General features: G+C 50.3%; 1 long non-coding RNA gene across 1 annotated transcript in view; it reads left to right on the top strand.

Moving 5' to 3' along the window:
• The first annotated feature begins 4,152 nt into the window (after positions 1 to 4,152).
• Positions 4,153 to 10,267, top strand: part of LOC121035542 (uncharacterized) — an 11,129-nt gene continuing 5,014 nt past the window's right edge. The window contains exons 1-3 of the long non-coding RNA XR_005792941.1: positions 4,153 to 4,556; positions 6,852 to 6,998; positions 7,380 to 7,477. This is a non-coding gene — a long non-coding RNA (uncharacterized LOC121035542). The remainder of the gene's footprint in view (positions 4,557 to 6,851; positions 6,999 to 7,379; positions 7,478 to 10,267) is intronic.

Here is a 10,267-nt window from a genome sequence, read left to right as displayed (position 1 = left end):
GGGAAATCAGTGTTGCAAGTCTGACCGGTGCGAAGAACCGTCAAAATACCTAGACTCGCTGAAGCTTATTCAGCAGGACGGGGGCTGTTAATGGAACAGGCCCCGTGTCATCTCCTTTCATTTCTTCTGCCATCACCTCTTTCAAAGTGGTCAAAGCCAAAGATCGGGATGTCCTAGACGGACACCCACAGCCTGTGGTCCTCACCACTCCTACACAGCTTCTTTCCAGCTCGCAGGATGAGGAGGACAAACAAGGCAGTCTGGTTCACTCCTCCGCCTCAGCAGCAACGAAATGCGAAGAAGGATTTTTTAAATTCTACAATGAAGGATAAAGCAAATACCCTGTCCTTCAATTTCGAGGACAGGAGGCTGCTAAATCCCCTGGACTATAGGACAGGCCTGAGGAAACCAAAGACAGACTCCCGAGGCCCAAGAATAACAAGCTTTTGTCAAACCATCCATTTGCATGACCTAAATGCTAGGTGTGCAAATGGCCCCTCCGTGTCCTGAGTGTCCCCTTTCAGGACGGTGTCCTCACTATATTTAGCAAAGCTCATTATCCTCCCTGGGCGCTCCACCTCGGAAGGAGAGCTACGATCTAGTTTAAGAACTCCCTGCAGAGAGCCCCTGCTCAGCTCACACATTTGACTTCTCTGTTGGCTCAAGACGCCTCAGCCACAGAACTCATAAATGACTTTGCTGATAAATTCAGCTGCCCACTTTACAGATGAGCAAACAAACAGAGAATGACTCTGGGTGAAAAAAACGCATTTCATTACCACCTCCTTCACTGGGGTCATGAGCTCGCTTTAGAAAAGAGGTAGGTATGGGGCGCCTAGGTGGCTCACTCGGTTAAGCATCCGACTTCGGCTCAGGTCATGATCTCGCGGTCCGTGAGTTCAAGCCCCGCATCGGGCTCTGTGCTGATGGCTCGGAGCCTGGAGCCTGTTTCCGATTCTGTGTCTCCCTCTCTCTCTGACCCTCCCCTGTTCATGCTCTGTCTCTCTCTGTCTCAAAAATAAATAAACGTTATAAAAATTAAAAAAAAAAAATAGAAAAGAGGTAGGTAGGTCGGTAGGGGGATATCTTTTGCTTTCCCTCTATCAAAAGGGTAATAATCATATTTTCAATGACTTACAATACCAGTTCAGAAAGATTGACCTGTATTTCTGACTGATCCTTGGCTAGAAGAATCTATCCACCACTGACCTATCTGTGGCACCCCCTCCTGGTGAACCCCACTTTGTCATTTGGCCAATAGCAGCCCCGCTATTCCAGGAGGGCTCCCTATTAAAAAGAACCTGTGAGGGGCGCCTGGGTGGCTCAGCCCATTGAGCGTCTAACTCTTGGTTTCAGCTTAGATCATGACCCCAGGGTCCTTGGATCGAGCCCCGTGTTGGGCTCCACACCGACCATGGGGCCTACTTAAGATTCTCTCCCTCTCTCCCTGCCCCTTCCCCTACTCTCTCTAAATAATGAATTAATTAATGAATTCATTAAAATTTCTAAGAAACTGTAAAAAATCTGTCATGAAAATCAGCAGCCCCTAATTTACCAGGTGGTAAGAAAAAGAAGAAAATATCAGGCCAGAAAGAACCTCAGAGAACATCTAAACCAACTTGCACATTTTGCAGATGAGGTTAAGTCCACAGACAGAGTCAGAGGTGCTGTTCCACAGGCCCCCAGAGCAGGGCATTACAGGGAGAGGCTACAGCGAGCCAGCTCAGCAGCTGGCACAGGCTGCTGACCCCCTAAGCCAGGGCTAACCGCAAATGAGGATTCACCTAGGAACCCAAGCCATTTCTAAGAGCTCTTTAGAGGATGGCTCTACAACATGCACTCACCTTGCCCTGCCTCTTTGGTTTGGCAGCTTCACCACAAATCGCCCTCCACCTCGTTCATTCATAAATGTTTACTGAGCACTTACTATACAGCAAACGCCATGCCAGGTGTTAGGAAACAGAGGACTTCTGGGAGTGGGGCATAACCTCAGGTCAGGGAGAGGACGTGAGTGCCCAGAAGGCGTGACTTACAGTGGGGACCACAAAGATGAAGAGAGAGATGTTAGGAGAAACGGGATGGAGGAGAAAGATCCACACCGGGGGGGGGGGGGGGGGGGGAAGAGCAGAGCAAAAGCCAGGAGCTGGGAGGGACACGGGAACCGTCCCATTTGAAAAGCTGGAAGAGGGGCGCCTGGGTGGCGCAGTCGGTTAAGCGGCCGACTTCAGCCAGGTCACGATCTCGCGGTCCGTGAGTTCGAGCCCCGCGTCGGGCTCTGGGCTGATGGCTCAGAGCCCGGAGCCTGTTTCCGATTCTGAGTCTCCCTCTCTCTCTCTGCCCCTCGCCCGTTCATGCTCTGTCTCTCTCTGTCCCAAAAAAAATAAATAAACGTTGAAAAAAAAAATTTTTTTTAAAAGAAAAGCTGGAAGAAAATGAGTGCAACCAGGAGAGCCAAGGGGAGGGGAGAGTTCTATGAATCTCTAGGTTTTACAGGAGGAAAAGAGAGTTCACAGCACACAGGCTGTGGATCCCTGGCTGCAAGCGAAGCTTTCGCTGGAGTATTTACAAGAGGCAAATGTGCCACAGTAAACTGGAGACAAGTCAGAGGCTTGGTTTTCAGTCTTGGTCTCTACGGTTTTAATAGCGGCAAGACGTTTGGTACGTCGCTATATCTTTCTGAGCCTTCAAATACCCATCTGTGAAATGAGAAGAATTCTTATCTTCCTGATTTTATGGGGCTGTTAGAAGTATCAAACAGGAAAAAAAGGGGGGGGGGGGCATCAAACAAGATGTTACCCGTGAATACGCTTCATAACCTGCAAAACGCTAAAACGTTATTTCCTCTTGTTGGTATGTTATTTACACCAAAATAAGCCATTCTTCACAAAATGGCTCTGTATAAAAAAATGAACATCAGCATCACCGAGGCTGGAATCCTGAGGCCTCAAGGGCCAACGATGACATCGTACATAGGACAATGATGAAAACGCCACACGCCTGAGCCTAGCTCAGAGCTTGCAGCCAGGAAGCCTTCCTCACCGCAATGTGGGGTAACCCAAGCTCCCGTTCCCAAGGCTCCAGTGCAGAGGTGGCACTGATTTCTAGAACTTTCCTTGCCCCAAAGGGACCACATTCAAACCATGCATCAAGCTCTCACCTTACCGGTGGCTCCTTTACCACACTGGGGAAGCTGAGAGAGAGGAGAACACATCCCATCCAGGGATGTGATCCAGGGTAATACGAGATGCCCCCTAAGCTCACAGGAGGGCAAGGCGCCCGTGGGAAGCCCCCCAGGCATCTCTCTGCGAGCTCAACGCCCCAGCTCAGAGCCAACCAGCCTTTCACCCCTGTCCGAGCCCAGGGGACTAAATATATACAGATGAGGTAAGGCATAGGTGCACCGTCTCCTGTGACGCAAAGAACTGAGCACAGGTTTCAAACGCTTCCCGTCTCCCCAAAAGCTCCCACGGTGTCACCGGCTGCTCTCCCACCTCCACTCTGTCCCCACACCCTGCTGTCAGCAGGTTCCTCTGCGGGGATCCTTAGGCAGGCCAGCACTGGCCTTTCTTCCCAGGTCCCCGGGGCAGACCCTCATGGAACTGCCTTGCACACAACCCCTGGGCTAACGAGAAACAGGGTCCCCCACTACCTGGACCACTACCCCATATACAGCTCATCTCAGAGGCACTCACTTGAGTGTCCACAGTGACAGTCTCCAAACCAGCCTTTCATCCAAGGCTGCCTTGACAATTTTTTTAATGTTTATTTATTTGGGGGGGGGGCGGGACACAATCTGAAACAGGCTCCAGGCCCTGAGCTGTCAGCACCAGCCCGACGACGCAGGGCTCGAACTCACAAACGGTGAGATCATGACCTGAGCCAAAGTCGGACATTTAACCGACTGAGCCACCCAGGCTCCCCGACCCAAGGCTTCTTTGAACCCTGGCCCTCCTGGTTCAATGAGATCATCCCAGCTTTTCCCGATTTCTTCCGGGCACAGAGGTTTCCTAAGAGTTCAAATCCATCACAACACTCCTCAGCTTCCCCCCCACCCCCCCACCCCCGCCCCTGCCGCCGGCAGAGTGAAATGGATCTCACCCCAGTACCAGCTAGCGTCTTAAATTCAGGATCCACTCCTTGGCTCAAACCCACATTTATTTTACGTAAGAATCACCCTAGCCATCTTCCCCCACACTCTGATCCACAGTTATTTGGGGAAGGAAAGTTTCTACTGAACAGGCTAGTCTCTTTTCTAAAACACAGAAGCCACGTTACTTTCCTGATTTAAAAAACCAACAAGGGGGCGGGGGGAGGGGGTTGAATAAATAATAAACAGCACGTCGGCCCCCGCGCGGCGCAAAACGCCTATAAGTACATCTTTTTATTGCCCTTGTCTGCCATTCAGATTTGGGACATAATCACATCAGCCTGCCTTTCTGAGAATTCGTAGCTGTGTTTTTAATCTAATTCCGGGGACTGGAGATAAATCATCGTGAAGGGTCCCGATTTTCCGAGCCAAGAGCTTGCAGCGGCAGGAACAGCGATGGCATGCTAAGGTAAGGGGCCGGCCGGGAAGGGGGGGGGTGGGGGCCCGCATGCAGTGATGAAGACCACACGCCCGTGATGTTTGTCTTTGTGCCAGCCTGCAGGGTCGCAGGGATGAAAGACAGACCCAGCTACGCGGAGGTAAATCAATAAGCACACAGGAAGCGGAGGGCAGGGGCGGGGAGGAGAGGGCCCCCCCGGGAAGGCACGGCTTGCATCTTGCACCGCTCAACAGACACGCATGGTATGTGCAACACCACCCCGGCAAAGCCCAGTACGAGGGAGCTGGGTGTGCAAGGCCATGTCACAGGTGAAGGCCCAGGGGTCAGCCTTCACGACCCAAGTGGCTAATGCCCAGAGGGGCCCCCCCTCTCAGAGGAACGCTGCACCCACTGCACGCCCCGTGGCCGCTGATGCGTCCCGACCTGGGGAAAAGAGGCCACTGTCTCCCGACATCCAAGTTGGCAGTCGGCGGCCACCGAATCCTGGCTTTAGACTACAGCCCTCGGCTCTTGCTTTGCTCCCGCCATTTGTGGCGGAAACAAGTGCTGGCCTCTGCTGTCACCACGGCTTCTCTCCTGGGTGAGGCAGAGGTTGCCCAGTACTGCAAAAGGCAGGCCTCCCTCAATCCATTAAAGCTGTGCCTTCTAAGGGGCGCCTGGGTGGCCCGGTCGGTTGAAGGTCCGACTTTGGCTCAGGTCATGCTCTCGCGGTTCATGGGTTCGAGACCCACACCGGGCTCTGTGCCGCCAGCTTGGAGCTCAGAGCCTGGAGCCTGCTTCAAGGTCTGTGTCTCCCCCTAAATAAACATTTAAAAAAAAAATTTTTTTTTTTTAAAGCTATGCCTTCTAAAACAGTGGCCAAGGGCCACATGTGGCCCTTTCAACCTAAACTTAAATTGACTAAAAGTAAGTGAAAGAAAATAAATTCAGTTCTCAGTCCTACCGGTCCTGTGCCAGTCGACACGCTGGACCACACAGACACAGAACATCTCCGTCGCCGCAGGAAGGGCTAGCAAAGAGCGCTGTGTTTGAAGACCTGCCGTGGGGCCAGGAAGACAGGGTCTTCCGGCTCTTGGCTGGCAGCAGTGACATGATCATGGACGTCACCACTGTTGCTAACAATGACCCCGTGGATAACAGAATTTTGTGCTTATTTTTGACTCCCCACCGTGGTCCTGATCGTTATGAAGTCCTATTTCTAGGGGACCCGCCCCAAAATGCACAAAGCATGCCTCGTGTGACAATCGAGACCTCAAGGTCTCACAGTAACATGAGAGACAATCCAAATCTCGATGCTGATCAGCCACCGACCCTGCCTTCTCTGATTTATAGCATCATCAGCCACTTCAATGCCAGAAGGCTGCCCATGCCACTTCTTCGAAGGCCCCAGGTCCACAGGTCGATAAACCAATCAATTAGGTCGAAATTAACTGTGGCTCATTTTAAACTGAGGGAAATTGATTTTTGCATCTACGTGGCTGGACTGAATATGCCATGTGCCAATGGATTCGGGCGTACCTAGAGAATACACGGGAAGGTTCTATGCTCAACAAAGTGAACGCCCTACCCCTAAGCAGCCCAGACCACTTATGAAGAAATACTAGCCCTCGATTATTCAAACCAAAATGTAGCGAGCTCTCCTTTACTGCCATCACAACTAACTCTTTTTTTAAAATGTTTTGAAAAGTTAACGTAATACCTCAGCTTGAAGAGATTTCTGTGCAGTTATCTCTCAATTATCGGCATCTGACTTGTTGTCGAAAATTCCATACACCAAACTGGCTTTCCCTGAACACGTTTATGCCAGCCATTTCACAGATCAGCTACTCAAGAAAGCAAACTCATTTTAATATTCACCTAAGCAAAATTTAACCAGGAGGGTAACCTGGTGCCTTAAATGAAAATAAATAAATACATACAGAGCAAAGGTAAATCGGTTACTTTTTGGATTACCTCCTTTCCAGGTTATTAGAATGTTCCCGTGTCTGCCCATGACTGGCTCCATCTACCTCCGGCCCTGGGATTGAACGATGGCAATACAAAGATGGCTGTCACCTCTAAGGAGGAACAGACCCAAATATGACAATGAAATGCCCTGACAACATCCATCTTTGGCTGTGGGATATTAGTTTGCTCTTAGGACCTGCCTCCTGGATCCCAGGTCCCAGAGCAATTTATTAAACACGCCACTGACTTCATTTTGCAGAATATAAAGAAAATAGTCTCAAAAAGAGCATGAGCAAAACCAAGATCCGTGATGTCTACGTTCTGACGTTCTCGCAAACCTGGGCTCTTCCCCTCTAGGGAACGGCTCTCCAGCCGCTTGCCAAGAAACAAGAGCTGCCATGCCGCTCTCCCGGCCTGCAGGAGCCCTGAGTGCAACGAGACCGCCTTTTCCTTCACCTGGCCTGGAGGAAAAGTGACAACCTATCTTACATTCTGACACTGCACGTAAGTCCCTACCTTTTAATAGTCATATACCATAAAGAACATTTTGGAGCCAGAGCGAATCTCATTACTCATGGTATCAGCGGCTATGGATAACAGAAAGCCATCGATATTGCAAGTTCCAAATTTTCTGAACATACATGCCATACATGTGGGTAGAATGTTTCTGGAAAGACATACAGAAAAACTAAGCACAGTGGCAGCACATAAACAGGGGACGCGAGAAAGAGGGAAATTTACTTCTCGCTATATTCTTATAAACATGTATTACCCACTGAAGGCTAAATGAACCCACTGGAAGGCTTTTCATTTTCTCTGTTTACTTCTCCGGCTCCTCGCCCCTCCCCCATCCCTTCTTCCTCCCATTCCTTCCACCTCCCACAGCCTCCGCCCACCGTGCCCCAAGATGTACAAGCCCCTAATGAACTAAAGGGTGGCCAGAGCCTGAGCAAAGAGCAGCCCGCAAGAAGAAGAGATGCCAAGTGGAACCAGGAAGTTTTTCAAGGTCACGGCCTTTACCGACCCAACCCAACACCCCAGGCCAACTCTTCACCTACATAGAAGGCCCCGTGAAACAACAAATGCTTTGCCTTCTCGTCTTTTGGAAGCAAACAGGTCAAGCATCCTAACGTCAGAATCAACCCGCCGATTCTTTCCCAAGCAAGTGTATCATGCAAGAATCTACTCCAAAGAGATCTAAAGCCATAAGTACCCCACCCCCAAAGGAGGCTCTTTGTCCCAGGGTCTTGTGCTGTAACAGACACTTTATTTTCAGTCTCAAATCAGGACATTGAATACTCCCTGGCCTCTAAAAAGCAGGAATTATGAAGAGAGAGCTCACTGGAAGGAAAATAAACCTGTAAATCCTGTTAGGCTTTGCGCTTCATTCCAAAGGATTTTTTCCCCAAAACAATACCATTAGCAATAATACCATGATAGCCCTAAAAGGGAGGCTTCTGTACGACAGAATCCCAGCTCTTCGTTCCACATAACCCCCAGGACAGCACAGCAAAATCAGGACTTCACTACCCTCACCACGGAGAGAGCCAAGCCACTTTCCCTCTCCGTTTGTGGGCTCGCCATGGTCCTTCTCCTAAATACCTTTTCTGTAACTTGGATGTGCTTCCTACCCTCTGGGCTCCTCCTCTTCCAAGCGGGCAGTCGGTCCACAAATATTCATTAAGGGCTTCCCAAGTGCCAGCCACAGAGAAGAGAAAGGCTTGGTCCATGCCCTCAAGGAGCAAACAGGGAAATGAGACAAACAAGCAATTATAACACAAGGCAGTAAGTGCTGCAACCAAGTTCAAAAGAGCTCTTCCCACTGGCGCCTGCCTGGGAATGCTTGGAGGTGTTCCCTGGATGCCGAAGAAGGGAACAGGGGCTTTGCGAGCAAAGACAGGAGTGGGAGAAGGCCATCTCTGGCAGAGGAAAAGCAAGCATGACGACACAGAGGCAGGGAGCAGGCGTCAAGTCTGGAAGAAAGTCAGTGTGGCAAGAACGACGGAGGCCCCCGTCTTCGACTTGGCGCTTTTGCGGCGGGGCTCAACCTCGGAACTCTGAACTTGGGACTTCGACTTGGCCCTTTTTCGGCAGGGCTCAACCTCGGAACTCTGAACCCGGAACAGAAAAGTCCTAATATCTGACAGCAACGTGTTTTCACTGCTCTTACCATATTTTATTATTACAAACATGCTCGCAAGGGATCACGGCAGAAACCACTCTCCCACGTTCCAGAACATGAAGAGGAATATCGTCACAGGAACCACGCCTAGTTTGCTCCGTAGGTGAGTGGAGCCGGAGAAAAAGAGTACCGGCATTGCCTCCAACACAGTGCTCTTTCTCAGCTGCAGGCCAGCTATCTCCCTGCAGAAGCTCTCCTTCCCCTGTTCCCGAAGCCGGCGGCCTCAACGTCACCCCTACAGCTTCTCCGGTCAGACAGCTTCAGCTTCCAGCCCTAATCTGTGTTGCCAGGCATCCACTTAACCTCACTCGAAGGTCAGAGGGCAAGAAGCTGCAGTGGCTGAGCCCGATGACCCTTTATCCCTCCATCTCCCATGCCCTCCCGTATCACACAACCCACTAACATCCGACCTTAGGGTTGTAGCTGCTTTATTGTGTATTTGCTCCTGTCCAGCACGGTCACACGCCTGGATTTGCATCTGCTGTATCTACTCCCTTAAACTGAAAACTTTCTGGGGTGGGGGGGGGTGAGAGATGAACAATGTCCTGCCCTCCCTCATTTGCACGCCCGTCTCGATTGAGAACTGCACTCTCTTCCACGGGCTACTGTGGGAAAATATTGCAATTCCTCAGGTTAAAAGGAAGGGGAAAAAAAAGAGTTACAAACAGAGAGGGAGGGAGGCAAACCATAAGACTCTCAAATACAGAGAAAAGTCTGAGGGTGGATGGGGGAGTGGGGAGTGGGGGAGAGGGGTAAGTGGGTGATGGGCATTGAGGAGGGCACTTGTTGGGATGAGCACTGGGTGTTGGAGGTAAGCGATGAACCACAGGAATCTACCCCCCAAAACCAAGAACAGACTTTACGCACGGTATGTTAGCCAATTTGACAATAAATTATATTAAAAATAAATAGACGTTTAAAAAAACCTGCAAGGCGAGGGGAGGGGAGGAATGAAGTGAACTTGGCTTAGAGCTAGAAGCAGAAGGGACATATAATTTATAGTCCGCATCCTGACACTGGAGAGTGAAGGCAGCGCTTTCATAACCAGCACAGACAACTTACAAACTAGGTCTGTCCCAGGGAAAACAGAGGCGAATGGTCCCCCTTGCTAGAAAGGTCATTCCAAATAGATGAGGGACTCCGGAGCTCCAAGAGGGGCGTGCCAAAGCCCTTCAGTCACCGACTCTTGTGTTTTCAGCCTGAAGGGGCTGTGCCAGACATGCTTGAGACAGATAGCCCAGTACTGGGAAGTTCTTCCTTCTACCTAACTCAGATCCTTAAAGATTCGAGTTAATCCCACTTTTATTAACCTCGGGGCCTCAGAGAAGAGAAAAACACTGCCCTGGGCCTTCGTGGTAGGAATTCCTCATTATGAGTTCGCCTGCTAGCTCTCCATTCCTCAACTGAACCAAACTCCATCTGGTTGGCTCAGAAATACAAAAGCGGAGGGTTTGAGAGTCATTCCCAATGAGAACACAGTTCATCTTTAACTTGCCCCCCATCCCCAAGAGCCCTCACACACCAAACCCCAGCAAGAAATGGCACCTGTATGCATATTTTTGAGACTAAGAAGCTCTTTTTCTTTAATGTT

This window comes from Herpailurus yagouaroundi, unplaced genomic scaffold, assembly GCF_014898765.1.
Source record: "Herpailurus yagouaroundi ecotype Mexico unplaced genomic scaffold, PumYag 161, whole genome shotgun sequence".
NCBI lineage: Eukaryota > Metazoa > Chordata > Mammalia > Carnivora > Felidae > Herpailurus > Herpailurus yagouaroundi.
This window is presented reverse-complemented; position numbering and strand designations above follow the sequence as displayed.